Here is an 18,132-nt window from a genome sequence, read left to right on the forward strand (position 1 = left end):
TACTAAATACTTATTATGGTCTAATCACCATGCCTCCAAGAGAATTAAAGTCTAGTAAGGGAATTGGAGCCAACTAGAAATAATCACTAATAATATTATAGTATGTTTTCATTGAATCCTAATGTTATAGTTTTTAATATATTGGAGTTACACTGTATTCAGTCTTATTTTATTTTTATTTAACTTACAGCACAGTGGGAGTGACAAAAGAGGGGCAAAGCTGTTTATTCTAGATTCTTGGCCATCAGGAATAAGGTTGTTATTTTTTTTTCTTTTTTTTATTAAATTTATTGGGGTGACATTGGTTAATAAAATCATATGGGTTTCAGATTATATTATTTTTAATCTGAGTCTGGAGTATACTACTGTTCTATAATTTATATAGCAGGCCTTGTTCCTTTTCTGCTTCACGGAGCCTGTCTCTAGCTGTTCTGTTTCTCCACCTTAAACTGAGTCATCAGCTGTGGGTAGATGGGTGCTCCTCACTGCCCAGCAGTCAGTAAGGGTGACAGCTGACAGAGCTCACTTTTACCAAAATGGCAGGTGGGGCAGAATAGGCATCCGTCTGGAGATAGGATCAGCTCTTGCACCCTGCTTCAGCTACTTCAGTCTCTTACAGATCAACCTGCATGGCGGATGACAGAGATCTCATGACCTAGTCCATAAAAGGCTGATCCTGTGCATGTTTTCTCATCTCCTAATTCAACTCTTCTTCCATAATTTCCCATAGTCCTTTTCTACCCCTTCCCCTTCCAGAATCCTGATTTTCACAAAAGACTGGTTTTTTTTCCTTAACGCCACCTCTCCCCTCAGAAAAAGTGAAAGTGTAGTCCATTTTATCCCTTATTTGTTGTACAAATTTTATAGCCTCAGGCTTCCATTTGAAGTCTATAGCTTTAGCCTTTTTTGCCTGGTTTCTGCTCTCTTTGTAGTTAAATCATATTTTACTATAACTAAATCATACTCCACTAATTTTTTTTACAATGTAATGGTTTTTAGTATATTTACAAAGCTATGCAACATCACCATAACCTAATTTTAGAATATTTTCCTCATCCCAGAAAGAAACAAACCACATAACCATTTGCAGTCACTCCCTATTTTCCCTACTCTCCTGCCAGCGCTAGTCAATCATTAGTCTACTCTCTGTCTCCATAGATTTGTCATTATTGCTGTTTGTAGAGGGGATAGGTATAGATGGGGAGAGAGGTGAGCTCTGGTCTGAAGGTGAGCTTCTGACTCTGTCTTCTATCTCCCAAATTTGAAGTTAAAACTTCTTGCCCCTTTGAATATTTTCTTCCAAGGATTTCTATCTGATCTCCAAAAGATATTCATATATATCTATAAACATATATATATGTATTATATGTATTATACACACACACACACACACACACACCTAAATTTGACCCCTTTTTTTTTTCTGAGCATCAGTGACCTTTGTAATTTCCTTCTTTCTTCAAAGAGCATTTTGTTCATTTTTATTTTTTTAAACTTGTGTCATAGCATTAACTGGAAGCTGAACTGGCAGCTCCTTGAAGGTAGGGCTTCCTTCCCAGTACTCTGGCAGACAATCAGTCAATGTTTACTAAGTGAAGCACTTCATTTCCCAAACCATATGGCATTCTGGTGGTTACAAATGTTCCCAGTCAACTCACACATAAAGCATTTAGCTACCTACAAACTAGGTATTAATCGGCACCAAAATCCTAGAACTCCAGGGAGGGCTAAGGTGACGTTATCGAGGGGCTAAATTTGATTTTATTTCACGTCTTTAATCTTATTTTTTGTGAATGAGTAACCTTAGAGCAAATACATGCATACACACCCACCTTGCCCTGAGTTATATTTCAAAGCCTTCTGTCTGAACTGACAATGAGGGCACCATGCCTCAAAACACTTTTCCCTGAGTCTGTTTCCTAGGTTTTTCAAATGAAGCAGCCAGTCCTGTATCTGGCTGATTTTAGGTACAATGTCTATAATACTCGATAACAGTGAATGGTGGGAGACAGTAGAATGAACCATGCGGAAATGGCTTGGAGGAAACACCCTTCTCTGCCATGTGCATAACTGGAATCAAACATGGGGAGGCAAAGAGAGGTGGGAGGTCAGTATAAAAAGCCTCTTTAATGGGTACTTTTTCCAACCATGGTATCTTGGCCTCCTCAGCATCCCCACCCCTCAGGAATCACCCTTTGTGATGTCTGAGCTACCCATAGCCACCATTGGCTGTGGGGAGTGACCTGATGACCAAACAAAGCTGAAGGGGTGTGACTCCTCATTGTCCTGGGGAGGGGAATATATACAGAGGACAGGACTCCTGGGGTAGACAACTGAGAGGCTTCACCATGAAAAAAATGACCAAGAAATCATGGGATCCACAAACCACAAGCTGCAAGCAGTGGAAGAAGAAGACCTGCTCTCAACCTGAATCAAGACGCAATAGCAAGGTCAGATGACCCTATCCAAGTTCCTCTTCTTCCCCATTTATGTCCTCTCCTGGCAGCCCTCGCCCCAAATAATCCCGCCTCTGCCTGGCACAAACCTCAGCTCCCCATTCCCATCCAGCCCCCATTTCTTCTCCCAACCCAATCCTCTTTGGGCTCACTTTGTTGCCTTACCAGGTTCTGAAGATAAATAAGAAGACAAAAAGATCATTTCACATGACTTCAAGGAAAAAATACTCTCCTAAAGTTATAACAACTTCAAAAAGGCAGAAGAGAGTGAGAAGAGCCAACAAGTTTCAGCCATTACCATAGTCTGAGCCAGAAACAGCTAGGCCAAGCCCAGCAGACACCATAGAACCCCACTACTCCAAGATAAGACCCCTGCAAACGGTACCCGCAGAGCAAGCTTCAGAGACCTCAGACAATCTGCTACATCTATATAGTCCTGGCTGCTGAAAAATAGACAACTGCATAGGGACTCAGATACTAACGCAGACCATGGAACACAAATGGTGGTTATTAAAAGAAAATCAATAAGGTGTGAGAAGACTCTCCAAAAATAAAATTAAGCTCTCTGCACAGAAATGAATTATGTTGCATTAATGTTTGAGACTGTCCCTCACAAGAGAGTGAAATGACACAGATAAGCTCCGAATCTTTGCTGCAAAGCAAGTCACCCCCACCACTCCTGTCTCCACCCCAACATCCACCTGAGGAGAGAATGTACGTGCAGCCTACCAGGGGTGGGAAGATATCATTTCTACCGGATTTCCCGGCTGTGGCAGACCAATTTAACAATTTTTTTACCTGGTACTAAACACTCATTTTTAAACATGAGTGAAATCACAACACAGCAGTGCCCATGTATACTCTAACAGGCTTAGAGGCAATGGAGAAGGGAAAAGGGAAAAAGAAAAAAAGAAAGGAAAGACTTCCGCAGGGAGTCTGACTTTCTCAGTCATGATGCAGAACTGAGCTGCTCTAGTCATGTGGGAGTAATTCAGGTGGAAGTTGAAGGCCCCTCAGCTTCACGGGCTCCCTCATCCTCCATTGACCTTGAGGAGAGTTGTAATAAAGGACGGAGCAGCACTAGGCCTCGGCACCAGAGGATAATTGTGTGGCCACATCAAGCAGAGATATTCGTCTCTTGTCTGATCCTGCCCAACTTTCCAGTGTCACCCTCCCGGTGAATTGTTCCTCCCCTTTAAAGCCTAGAGTGGAGCTCTCAGAGTCCCCCACAGAGGCAGAAATGTTTGGGATTCCAATATTTATAGGTTAGAACAATAGTTCTCAAAAAATTTGTTTTGTGTCTCTCCAAGAGAATTTGAAAAACTATGCACATTACGTAATTTAAAGTTGACATCCAAAATTTATCGTAAGTTTAAATATTTACTGAGAATGTAATTTCTTATTGTAAATATTGATATTTAAAACATTAGTCTTTTAAAATTTACAATTTGATGTATGTTTTTGGTCAAATAAGTTTCACTTTACTATGGAATGAGACCACTAGACAGGGTTACTATTTGGCCGTATTTTTCTCAAAAAAGCTTCGAATCTGCTCAAGAATTTGAATAAGCACATGGTTGAGACAGTTCTTTGCCATGCCATGTGAATGACATGATTTTTTTTTTTGCATATGCGGACAAGTGCCATTCTGACCTCTGTGCACTCTGTATGCCTGTGGGACACGTTAGTTGCATACTGCACCCCAGCAGTGCGGCAGATTGAACTGACTGCGGTTGTTTAGTAGTTTTCACTTAAAAATAAGATGTCTAGTGTTGTGTAGCATTTTTTGTGAACAGGATTGTCCTGACCATTTTTTGCTAGTGAAAAATGGAACACAGATATATTTATATAGATTTGCTGACATTTAAAATGCTCATGGCATATCCTTAAAAACAGTCTCTCCTATATCACCTTTTGCCTCACCATATCTTTTAATTAAATTTAAAACAAGTTCCTATTTTCTCTGGAAAGATGGATCCACAGGAAACTAATAGCATTTAGTTGCCTCTGGGAAGGGGAACGGAGTGGCTGGGACAGTGGGAGGAAAACATTTATTGTGTTATCCTCTTGTATCCATTGAATTTTAAGCCATGTGAATACATTGCATATTAAATTTTAAAATACAATTTTAAAAATAAGAGTTTAGTTAATTTTGTAATAACTTTAAAAAAACTTTGCTTGCCAGAATTGTAATAATAGGTAGTTATTTTGGTTTTTGATCATTAAAACATTTCTCTAGTTCTTAAAGATTTATCCAACAAGCATACACAATAATAACATAATGGCAACAAGAAAGTTACTGACACGAAGACATCGAAACAGTATAATGAAGCCAGATTAGCAAAAAGGTGCCCAAACAAGAAACTAAGACTCAGAGTATCCCAGCTTTTTATTTTAAGAAATGGAAACATTAAATGTCTAACCACTATGCTGTATACCTGGAATTAATGTAAAATAATATTGAATGTCAACTCTAATTGAAAAATAGAAATTAAAAAAAAAAGAAATGGAAAGATTAGTCAATGAATACCCATATTAACACTCTTCACCTAAATTTCACCAGTTAAATATGTTACAGATAAGGTACCATATTTGCTTTATCACTAATACATATTGGTGTTCATTAGGTCCAACAGATCCTAGTGCTGTCTGGAACTTTATTTTACCTTGTTAACAGCTTCATCAGGATGTCCTACCAGGACTTTGCCCTGTGAAACCCCACAGCATATTATTCTCCTATCACCAGAGCTATTGGTGATGGTGACCTCAAAGATACTGCAGACCTAAGGGTGCAACCCACGCTTACAATTTGGACCTGGACTTTTTTATAGTGAATGAAAATCAAGAGAACTTGGCATTAACTGAATTGAATTGATCATCAACTTTTGTTAGGTATATTGTAGGGAGGTGCTGTAGAACTGGAATAAAGAAAGAATTAAAGCTCCGTGGATGAGTTATATCTATTTATAATAAACTGATGATACAGTAAGTAAAATGTTTGAGTTCTATGAACCTTTATAGCAAACTAATCAAGCCCAAGGGGGGGATTGTGGGAACCTCTAATTTATAGCCAGTTGGTCAGAGGCACAAGTAACAACCAGAACTGGTGATTCTATCTGTGTGGGAAGTAATATTGCGGGACCGAGCCTTTAACTTTGTGGAATCTGATGTGCTGTCTCCAGGTGGATAGTGTCAGAATTAAGCTGAATTGTAGGACACCCAGCTGGTGTCTGAGAATTACTTGGTATGGGCGGGAAAACCCACACATTGTAATTGAGGTCAGGATCGTAATCAGATGGATGCAAGGGTTCAGGTGCCAGTTTCGGCTAACTTAAGCAAAGGGAAGTTTATCTTCTTCAGGGAACAAGAACACTTAAATGAGATTTCTGTTAGAATATCTAAGTTAAAAACAAATTATCAGGCTCATAGAAAAGCTTTAAAGCAACAGTGGTCACACTTTGTGGTTTCATCTTTCTCCCTCTGTATCTAAGTGGTACACAGTGTGAACTAGAGAATAAATATTTGTATCATGCTTTGCCCACCAAGATTTGTAAAAAGCATTAAATGCTTCAGAGACATTGGACAAAGGAGAATATTTAGTAGTTTGGGACCATTCTGGAGAGAATCAATATATCTCAGGGTGGGGATTCCTGGTGAATCCCAAGAGGCCGGAAAAGCTGCTCACCACGCAGCCTCCCGACTTACACACACGGAGGAATTACCCTGTTCAGGAGAGAAGAGACTTAATATCAGGGCTCCTTTCTGTTCTCACTAACCTGGGTTCCAAAGAAGGTTTCCAAATACACCATTTTTTCTTAAAAACATTCTTCATACTTGATCTGATGATTTTTACTTTTCAAATGCAATCCATCAAATGCCTTTTCTATTTTCTAAATTATTTCTATTTAAGTACAAAATTGAATTTAATTGTTTTAATAATCACATATGCAGAATTCCAGATTATAGATAGCTCCATTCATCAATTCTTAAAAGCTTTTTAGTTTAATGTTTTCACAATATTTAGTTCCTACTTTGTTGCTCTGGTTTTTTGTTTCGTGCTCTTAGTCCCCTGATTTAATTTTCTGTTTAACCTAAAACCCAGACTTGGGAAACATCTCTTCACATACTTGTCATTCATTGTTCATCCTGCCTCAATGCCTTGCATTTGACTGAACATGCCCAGTTCTTTTAACAATTTCTTAAAGATCTAATTTCATAAGCCTTTAATCAGTTGCTGTTCTCTGAACACTCTCCAAGTTTTTTCTCTTTATGGAGCATGGCATGTAAAATTAAATATAGTTTGTTCCAACTGAAGCCTGCCCAATGCCAAATAAATAAAAAATAATCGCTTCTCTACTTTTTCACGCATATGCCTTACTACAATACTATAAAATATTTGTCTATTATTTCAACATAGAAAAGACTCATCCAACTTATCATTAACCATAATCGTTGGGTCTCACGTGGCTTTGCTTCAGCTACGGCTGTCTTAGCCAGTATTTCCACGTTTGTTGCAGTTTGGTAGCATATTAAAAATTAAATTTTAAGTCCATAAAAGGATTTTCTTCACATTTTCCTTCAAAGATTGGTCCATGAACAATTGGTGTAAATGTGAATTTAGTGCTTGGGGTCTCCAGAACTAAAGCTTGAATGATTCTGAGTATTTTTGTGATACAAACTGGAGAGGATTCAGATGCTAGATAATGGGAGAGACTGCCAAAAACTGTGGAAGAAGCAGCCTGCTTTTGTTATACCCTGTCATCCTTCAGTTGTAAGCAACAGAAAGCAATTTGGGCTAACTTTAGCAAAGGGGAGTCTATTGGCAAAATATCAAAGGATTTTCAGGCTAGAGAATAATGCTTAGAGAGCAGCGAACACCAAGAATGCTCCAAAAAGCAGAAATCTCAGCATTTGTTCTTCCCTAGTCATTCACAGTTCTATACCCTGGGCACTGATCTTAGGCACTGGAGGGGTCCTAAAAGTGGTAAGACAAAACCAGTGTACTTCACAACATTACAGTCTAGGAGGAAAAGAAAGAGATACACAAATAATGAAATATAAAACTAAGTGTTGATTATGCCTTAAGTAAAATGTTCTAAAAGCTGACTTCCCAGTTGTCTCCTGGTTACAGACAAAATAGACTTCCCCATAACTCTTAGTGTAAACGTGGTTGCTGGTAAAGTGTATTTAGCCTATCTTTAACAATCTCTCATTTATCTTCTTCAACCTCTCCTCCACTCAGATTCCATGATATTTCCAGCTCGCTAAATGACAAAATGAAAAGCACCAATCCTTAAAGATGGTTTTATGACACATGGCTTTACAAATCCCTTGGGCTTTTAAAGGTGCCCTCAAAGCTTATGTTTTAACCTTGCTCTAGGAAATTCTCACTTTCAGAGAATAACTCATCTACATCATTTTTTTTTTTTTTTGGATGTCATCTCAGGCAGCACTTGCAACCTCAGTGAAATAACACATTGGTGTATCACATTTTGATATGAGGTGATCACAAGTAATCGTTCAGAGTGGAGGGGGGGTCTATTATTAAAAGGGAACTCAAAAACACGAAAATAATTAAGAACGGCAACAAAGATTGGCTATGGTTTACATATAACTCCCTGCATGCCAGTTGCAGTTTATCCCTTTCTCTCTCAGGAAGTCATACTGGAATGCATAAATATGTGTGTATATACGTACGCATACATAAATAAATCAAAAAGCAAAAATAAATACTCAATGATCATAATCTCTGCCACATAACACGTTCTTTTTCATACCGTGATAAAATATCCATAACATAAAATTTACCATTTTAACCATTTTTAAGTTTATAGTTCAGTGAAATCAAGTACATCCACATTGTTGTGCACTGTCACCACTATCCATCTCCCAAACTTTTATATCATTCCAAACTGAAATTCTGTCTTTTACTAATTAATTTTATCACATCCTTTGAGAAAATTTGAAATACTTTGGGAGGCTGAAAATGGGAGAATTTCTTTTCTACCTATCAATAGTTTTTGATTTGTTCAATTTCATATTCAATACCTATATAGGAAAAATGAATTAACAGAATTATCGATTTTTTTTTTGCATTATAGAATCTGAATTTGGGAGATACTTTTTAGACTGTTTAGGCATTGGACTTGTATGTACAGTAAAATTTCCAAAATAATTTGGGAGAGTAACATGGTGTTTTTTACTTTAATTTTTGCTAATGTAAGTACAATAGGGAAAAAAATGTTATTCATCACCACTGTTCACAAAAAGTACGTCTTAACACAAAAATAAATAGGAAAGTCATAAAGATGAATAAAAAGGAAATTTAATTAAACTGGATAAATTCAGCTTTATGAAAATGTTACTCACTGCATGTTTATTTTTCTGAATGTACCAGTGACTGATGGAAATTATAACGTAGAGAAACAATGCTGAGAGAGAACAAATGTATATTTGGTCTCCGTCAACCACCTTCCAGCAACATTCAGTGCTCGTATTCTGTCACATTCCACCAATTGGCAGTGGGCCTCTCATGGCTCACTTAGAAGGCTATATTTTCTCTAGGTTATATTTTATCAACGATCATCACTGGACTCTTTGAAAGTCTTGTGGGGGGCTACAAATCATACATTTCTTTAGTGAGAGGCCAGCACTAGCTGTAGCAGGAGATTGCTTTGCACATCTAATCTTCTATAGCTTTTGTCATAAAATTTCTCCAAATACCTATTTTAAGTATAAAATACAAGGTGATTTTATGGTTTTTAAAGCTCTCTACTCTCCCAATTCTTCATTTTCACCTAAATAGGCTGCCATTGTGATTTCTTAATAGGAAAACTGGTAGGTCTGAAATTATTGTGTAGCTCTCTAGACATGCACAGTCAAAAAATGATTTGTCTCTCATTTTCCTGCAGAAACAAGAATATATTTTTTAATCTCATGGTAGTTGTTGAGATGTGTGCTAGCTTGATGAACTTGTGCTGAATATGGAAATGCCTTTCCAGGCCAAGAAGTATCAAGGAAAATTATCACCTTAAAAAGTTAACTTAAAAATTGCAGTCTATGGCCATGCCACCCTGAACGTGCCCGATCTCATCTGATCTCAGAAGCTAAGCAGGGTCAGGCCTGGTTAGTACTTGGATGGGAGACCACCTAGGAAGACCAGGTGCTGTAGGCATTAAAAAAAAAAAAAAAAAAAATTGCAACAGCACTTGAATATCCTCAGGTATTACCAGTCTGAAGGTACAAAAGGGGAATAATATTAATAGTAATGATTCAAATCCCACTGATTCTTGCCCCTACTGATTCACAGAAGACATCAGCCCCATTTCAAAACTTCACACTCGTGTCTGGGAAGCCCCAGAGCACATTTGAAAAGTGCCCCCCAGAATTCTGGGAAGCTTTTCTGTGGCTCTGCCAGCAGACAAGGCTTCTGTGGGACCTGCCCCACAGTCAGCTGAGCCCCAGTGGGGGATGCAGTGTAGGCTTACAATAAATTTCCAGCTGCATGTATGGAAAACATGGTCATTTCTGTAAAGTTGCAGCCCCAGGTCTAAGATAACCAACCCATGTTTTTATTTTCATGTTAAGGTTTATTTCTGTTAAAACAAAACAAAACAAAAAACACTTCTTTGATTATCCATGACATTAAATGTGTGAAGATTACATTTGAAGTCAAGCATTTGAATTCACTCATTCCTTCAGTAAATATTTATGGAGTACTTGTATGTGCGGGGTAGTGTCCTCCTGCTGGGGATAAGTGATTAAATAACTAAGTCCGTGCCCTCAGGCCGAGTGACAATTAACCAATGAACATACAACATCTTGATTTCCATCAAGTTTTCTGAGATTCTGATCTAAAGAATTGCTACTTTTAATAGTACAAATCATTTGAGAAGATGGGAGTCAGTTATGTATTTTTCTTTTATGATTAAAGTAGATGTAAAAAGGAGTGGAGTTATGAGGGTAAAGATAAAAAGTGTTGCAATCTTCCTGCTAGATTTCAGATTGAGTTTCCTATTCTAATTGATGCCATTTATACTCCATGAAATTCCTTCCCTAGACCTTCCCCAGTACTTGACACTTTAGGACATTATAGACTAATTTACTTCCTAATACATTTTATGACATTTGGAAGCCCTCCAGTGGCCAAACACTATACCTGGGGAAAAAAAAAAAAAATCCTTCCATTATGGTGAAGTGTTTAGGTGTGAAATATACTTATTTTTGCAACATACTTTGAAATGTATCAAAACATAAGATGGATTGATGTGCAAAGAGAATAATGCATAGATGTTTAGATATGTGATAAAGCAAATATTACAATGTTAATTGTAGAATTCAGGTGACAGGTATATAGGGTCATTGTATCATTCTTTCAACTTCTCTGCGTTCGAACATTTTTATAATTAAATATTGAATAAAAATCTCTGTGCTAGAATCTGAAGATTTTATCTTTTAGTTCACATTATTGAATTAAAATTTTGTTAAGACAACATTTAAACTATCAATAAAATTGTCTTTATTAATGGACATGGATTAATTTTTCTTAACATGAATTTTTAAATGTTTAAAAAGCACCTCTGTGTATCTTTTTAAAAAGTTTATACAACAAAAATATGAAATAGCTAAGTGATTCCTTTGTTTAAAAAAAGGTTTATCTTCCTAGAATATTTATTTTACATACTCAGAAAGTTATTAACAAGTTAACCAGATTCACTTTTTAAAAAAAAAAAATCTTGTTTAACAATTGCCAACAATACTTTTTCATAGAAGAGATGCATTGGTCAGAGTTTAATGTAGGGAACAAAATCCACTCTTAAGTAATTTAAGCCAAAAAGGTTTTATTGCATGGTATATTAATAAATGGTTAGCAGGGTTAAAGAAACAGCCTATAAGCTGAGCTTTAGAAGTGACTCATAAATCCATGCTATGGAACTGGACTGTCAAAAGACTGCTGCTCATGCCTCCATAATTAGGAAGCCAGTTGCTGAATGGGTAAGACACCCCTAGAGGCACATCAGCTTTACTATTAATACACTCCACCAAGAAGGATGCCTCATAACCTGCCTTTCCCCGACTCACTTTTGGATTCTTCACTATACACAAGTGCTTCTAGTTGGTAGAATGTAAATCACATTCATAAACATAGCTGCAAGGAAGTTTGAGAAATACATTTTCAGCCTTCCAGAAACTAAAGCCCAAGAAGGCATGTTAAGAGGAGGATGGCTTTAGATGAAAGGCTACTGAAAACTCTTTAATGAATAGATCAGGCTGACAGTACCTGAATACACTGATCAACATTGCCACTGAGATTAGCAGACATTATGACTCTTCTGATGGGTGTAATGATAAGTAGATGGCAGCATCTACGAAGCATTCTTGCCCAAAACATCAAATCTGAATCCAAGAAAGCCTCCAGGTCAAAACACCAAGTTTATAAGAAACAGAGGGATAGAGGCACATGTTAACACTACCACAGGGATGCAATCAGCAAAATTGAGATCATGGGAAACTCTACAAGAAAAATGACACTTTCTTCAACGAATAAATGGCGAGAACAAAAAAGGGAAGGAAACCTAAAATTAAAAGATTTAAGAGACTTATCAAGTAAATGCAGTGTATGAATCTTGATTCAAACAAACCAATTGTCAGAAACATTTCATGAGACTCTAAGAGAAATTTAAACACATATTTGGATAATTGATCATATTAAAGAATTGTTAATTGTTTAGATGTGATAATAGTATTGTGATTATGTCACCAATCACTTCAATCACTTTCACAATAAACTGATTTTCAGATTGTTGTACATTGTTTCATAATTTATGGCTCTGGGTTTTATACTGACGAGAAAGTTTATTCTGCTACACATTTTACATATGTTAAATAATGTGATCCTTGTAACAATCTGTGAAAAAGGTAAATTATAGTGTTCATTAAGGGAAACATCTATTATAGCCTTTCTGGAAGTGGATAAAAACAAATGTCTATTTAAAAGTACACCTGGTATGTCTAGGAAGGAGCAAAGAGGCAGGCAGTCTTTCAGGGAAGGAACATCATCAGGCATCTTAGCTAATTAATAGGTAAGGTAAATTATTAGATAATATCTCCTTTCAAGAAAACACATTTGTTGGACTGCATTAGGAATAAGATTAGGACGGAAAGTGTTTTCAAAATGTTCTTTTGTCCCTGAAACCATGACAGGGAAGCTATTGTCTCATTTTAAAGATGAGGAAAAACCCACAGCACACCCCTAGCCAGCTTGGTATAAGTGTAAGAAGCACATTGAGAGGCTTGTTGTTATCAGACACACCTGAGAGCATGACACCTAGGCCATCACTGCCTCCCAAACTAATTGGCTGCAATCTCGAATTTGCAGTTCTCCCTCCTTAGTCCATGCATTCTATAATTTTGTTCTTGGAGGTGAAAAAAATCTCAGATATTACAGTGGTTTGTGCCCATCTAAACCTCAACCCTACCCATCAAAATCCTATTCTTTATGCCTGTCACTAGGGAGAATTTAAATTTAATTTAAATTTTCCCCTTGTGTATGTGTGCCCAGGGGTAGAATGAGAAATGAAAAAAAAAAAGTTTCAGAAACACTGGCTTGGCCAAAATATGTTTTATCTAGAATGTAGTGATATTTTCATTTATTAAGTTTATTGGGGTAACATTGGTTAATACAATTATATAATTTTCAGTTGTACATTATAATTTGACATCCATATATTCTGTTGTGTTTGCCACCCAAAGTCCAGTTTTCTTCAGCTACCACATATTTGATTCTCTTTACCCACTTCGCCTTTCCCCTACCCCCTTATATTTGTAATGATAAATAAATGGCAGCATCTACGTCTACCTCCCCTCTCCTTGCCCACCTCTTACCCTCTTTTAACCACTAGTCCATTGTCCATGTCCCTGAGTCTCAGAATACAGTGATTTTTAAATCGTGTTTTAACATTCTTGAAAATGGATATCATTACATTTACTTTTTAAATTAATTTTAAAAACAAATAGTTTTAAAGCTCATATAGGTTCTTTTCTCCCCCAGATTTCAAATGGCTTATAAAGTCGAAATGTTATCTCATTTTTTCTAAAAATGACCCACCAAATGCCACTTTTTTCAAGGAAAATTGTGGCATCTCTTTCTAATGGAAAACTGGTAATTAGTTGATTAAAGGGATGATTGGATCACTTCCTTGGAGAACTGCAGCCACAGTTGACTTGAGCTATCTACAGACAGTGAGTTTATTAACTGGTAATTGCTGGTCTCTGCTAAACTGTGTGCTTCATAAACAACCTTAAAACCCGTTGGTAACTGTTTAGAATCAGTGTCCTATACTTCTAGATTCTGTCCCTGCCCCACTTTGCTTATATGGAATTGCTGTAGAACTTCCTACCTTGAACCGAAGATAGGAGATTCTTATTCTTTACCCTGAAACTGACACTCCCCTGAGGCAATACCAGAAATGTCAATTCTGCTTGCCTCTAAAGTTTATATGACAAATTCAGTCTGGAAAAGGTGCTCTCTTCACCCTGACTGAATGCCACCGCTGTTCAGATGAGTTCATTGCAACTAATGTGCATCTAAAGCCCACATTGTAAGCAGAAAATTGGGTTAGGCATTCAAGAAGCTTGTAAGCTAATGTGGAAGATATATTTTATAAATAAGTAATTTTAAATGATGTGAAAAAATTGCTTCACATTCTAGAGCTAAGGAGACTTTATGGAAGGAGCAGTTGATTCTGCCAGAAGGGAGTGCTATATTGAGAAGTAGGGAGGCTTTATGAAGAAAGTTCTACTGGTGCAAAGACTTTGAAAGGTATGTAACTCCACTTTTGCATTTGAAGAAGGTGGCAAGAATGTTCTATGAAAGTGTGGGTGCTGGGTGGGACCAAATAAACAAAGCACAAAGGTGAAAATTTTCAAGACATATTTGAGGGCTATAGCCGAGGGTTAGGGCAGAGTGGCCAGTGGTAGCAGATGAGCCACATCATGGATCTCCAATGACATGAAAAGACATCCCTACTCTCACGGCTACTTCCCTGGGAAGAATTACTGAAACGGAGCTGTTAATATGCATACTACCCCAACTCAATTTCTGCCTCCTCCCCCACCTCCATCCAGCAGAGAGGGATCAAAATTTCCTTGCATTGTAATCTTGCACAAGTTAACCTCTCTCTGTACTCTGATTTCCTCATCTATAAAATGGAGATTAAATAAGCCACTTACAATGGTATGTAGACATGGTGCCATATGAGTGTTCATTACATATATGATTTGTAGACAATGGTTATAGCACTACTTATCAGGAATTCTCTAATAATTGTTTTGAGGCATAGACAAACAGGGAAGGATTTTAGATCTGGGCTAATTCCCAGCCACAGTGTAAGACTCTTCACATGAAAAATTATTATGTTTATCAGAAACATGGCAGAATGAGAGACATCCCCAGATCCCTCCCTTTGAAACAACAATAAACTGAACATCTAAAACTCAACAAAAAACACCCAAACTGCACATCAGCACATCTGAGCATGAGATCTGCACATAAGAGCTACCACAGGTCAGAACCCTGGGAGTCAGATGGTAGACACGGAGAACCAGAGAAGCTGCCGCTTTCACGCAGAGCTCCCTGCAGGAGGAGGGAGTGGGGAGAAGGTGAGCTGGGTTCCCTGAATAGCCCTGCCTTGGAGAGCTGTGAACTCCATGCGGCCCACAGCAGTGCCCAGGGATCAGGGCATAAAGCAGAGAAGTCGGGACTGCAGAGAAGCGAAGATGACAGAGAAACAACATGATTATTACCAGCAGAGGATGAAAAACATGAGGCTGAGCTGCAGCACCCATCCCCAACCTAAAGGGCCCCTCTCCCCAATCCTCCAAGACCCAACACCGCGGAGCCCCAGGGGAATCTGAGCAAACACTATCAAAACCACTGCTAACACTGACAGCGACTGAGACTGAGGGTAGCGAGCATGATTGAATACCTATAAGAAAAAGTAGGCATTATTAAGACTTCATATAAACCAGAATCCAAGAGGCTTAGATGCCACTTACTGGAAACCAAAAGAAAAACACCTTCTTTGCAAAAGGCTAAAGAGGGACCTTTATATAATAAATACTCTTTCTGGAAAAAAAAAAGTAGAATACTTTTTTTTCCATTATTGTAGAATACTTTTACCTCCATTATTGCCCAGGTGGTAATAGTCCATTAAACACCATGAACAAGGTGACAAGGCAGCTCAGAAAGAAAGAGAAAAATCTCCAGAAAATAAGCTTACAGACATAGAAATATGCAATTTATGAAGTCCAGCTGATCATAACACCTATGTCTGATAATTGAAAAGACAACTAGATGAGCAGAGCAAGGAGATCGAAACCCTCAAAAAGAACCAAATAGAACTTCTGGAGAGGAAGAACATACTGAAAGAGATGAAAAATGATACAGCAAGCTTGAGAAATAGAGTCGACCAAATAGAGGAAAGGATCAGTGACATTGAAGACAGAAATCTAGAAATAAATCAGGAGGAAGAAGAGAGAAACCAAAGAATGAAAAATAATGAAAGATAAATACAGGAACTAGGTGATACCATCATGAGAGGAAACAAGAATAATGGGCATTTTTGAAGGGGAGGTAAAGGAGCAAGGATTAGAAAGCATTTTCAGACAAATAGTTGACGAGAATTTCCCAAATCTAAGGAATGAGCTGAAGCTTGGAATTCAAGAAGTCAATAGAACACCCAATTATCTCAACCCAAAAAGTCCTTCTCCAAGACACATCGTATCAAAATTCAATGACAAAGACAGAATTCTCAGGGCAGCCAGGGAAAAGAAGACGGTAACTTATAAAGGAAAACCCATTAGATTATCATCGGACTTCTCAGCACAAACCTTACAAGCCAGAAAAGGAGTGGAATCAAATATTCAAACTATTTAAATGAAAGGAACTACCAGCCAAGAATAATGTCTCCAGCTAAGCTCTCCTTTAGAGATGAAGGAGAAATAAAGACATTTCCAAACATATAAGGAGAAATAAAGACATTTCCAAACATATTACAGGAAATACTGAAAGGGGTCAGCTCACGTAAAAGAAAATGACAAAAATATATATAACTAGGAGTAAGGCAACTATCAGGTAGATAGAAGCAGAGGAGTGCAACCCTTATTAAGAACGGGGCATTTTAAGCTTAAACAATAAGAAGAGATTTGCTATAGCAAGATAGTAATGAATGTTTAGTGTATATATGGACGAATTGAGACAACAATGACAGAAAAGGAGAGGATTCAAAGATTCAAATTCAGAGCCAACCCTACCTAAAACACCATGTATATTTTCTTATTCAAGAAACATGTCTTCTCAAGTTCCAGAGGAAGATGGCAGACTAGGTAAAAGCAGGGTTCGTCTCCTCCTAGGTCTGCATTGAAATTACAACCAAATTATAAATTAATCAACATGGAGAATCACCTGAAGTCCAGCTGATCATAACACCTATATTTGATAATATAAATGAGCCACATCGAAGCAACGGGAACGTCCAGGCACAGAAGTTGTAGCAAAATTGTGGCTGTGTTGGCCAGATGGACCTTGTCTCCCTGAGATCCCACTTCACTCAAGCAACAAAGTGCCTGCAGCCCATTGACAAGCAGCCTCTTGTGCCCTGCTTGGCTCTGGGGTTGTGCAGTCAGCACAGGCAACAGACCTTGGCTAGCACAGTGAGCGCATTTTGAGGAAAACACTTATGGACAGACTACTGCTGCCTGTTACAAGCTGCAATATCTCTTGAGGGGATTGCAAGGATCTGTATTGGCCTGATGGTCCTTGACTCCCTGAGCTCCTGCCCCATCCAATGCACAAAGTACCTGCTGCACATTGATAGGCAGCTGCCCCTGCCCTGGGGTAGCACATTTAGGCCCAGGGTGGGCAGCAGCTGACCTTGCTACTAGTAGAAACTTGTACAGAAAGCCACAGAGACAGTGTTGGCATGTAAGCTGACACTGCAGTAGCAGGGGGAAATTTACTCAATAGACCTAGGAGGCTCCCAGGGTCCCTCCACCAACCAACACGCATATCACTCAGAGGCTCATCTAGTTTCAGAGACCTATAGGCAACTGACAAGCAGTGTCAGGCCTTGAAGAGCACTGGTCCCTCTGAAAAACTGCCATAGGTCAGGGAGAGGGTATAACCAACCTCTGCCTATGGCATTGTCTCTTCCACTTACTTATAGATCTAGCATAGGCAACAACCATCTGCAGATTGTTTTGTAGTTCTCACCAGGTAGCCCTGAGCAATCAAACACAGCAGCTGACCTTGGACTAGGGGGAGCCCCTCCCAAGGAACCACAAAACCAACGCACCCAGAGGCTGGCACCAGATCACAATGGAGCAACTCCTGACTAGTCGCATTAGTGATACACACAAAGGGTGGTTGCAACAAGTATACAGGCCTGCTAGGGCAAATCCCACTCAGTGGGGTCATCCCCCATGCAACAATTCCTACCCTGTAGGTGCAACCAGTTCCCACAATATTCAGCCTGAGTGTTAATCCCATCCACTGATCTACTAACAATAAAGGTTTGGTGATAATGGAAGATCACACACAACCCACACAAAGATCACATCTAGAGCCCCCAGCATAAAGGATGAGGTAGAGTGCACCACTGGGCCACACAGGACACCT

General features: G+C 38.4%; 1 non-coding gene across 1 annotated transcript; it reads left to right on the forward strand.

The window, feature by feature from the left end:
* Positions 1–9,511: 9,511 nt before the first annotated feature.
* LOC112474056 lies at positions 9,512–9,630 on the forward strand. Its single transcript, XR_003044255.1, has one exon. It is a non-coding gene; the product is annotated as a 5S ribosomal RNA (ribosomal RNA).
* Positions 9,631–18,132: the final 8,502 nt, after the last annotated feature.

The sequence above is a fragment of the Pteropus alecto genome, unplaced genomic scaffold (genome assembly GCF_000325575.1).
Source record: "Pteropus alecto unplaced genomic scaffold, ASM32557v1 scaffold69, whole genome shotgun sequence".
Taxonomy (NCBI): domain Eukaryota; kingdom Metazoa; phylum Chordata; class Mammalia; order Chiroptera; family Pteropodidae; genus Pteropus; species Pteropus alecto.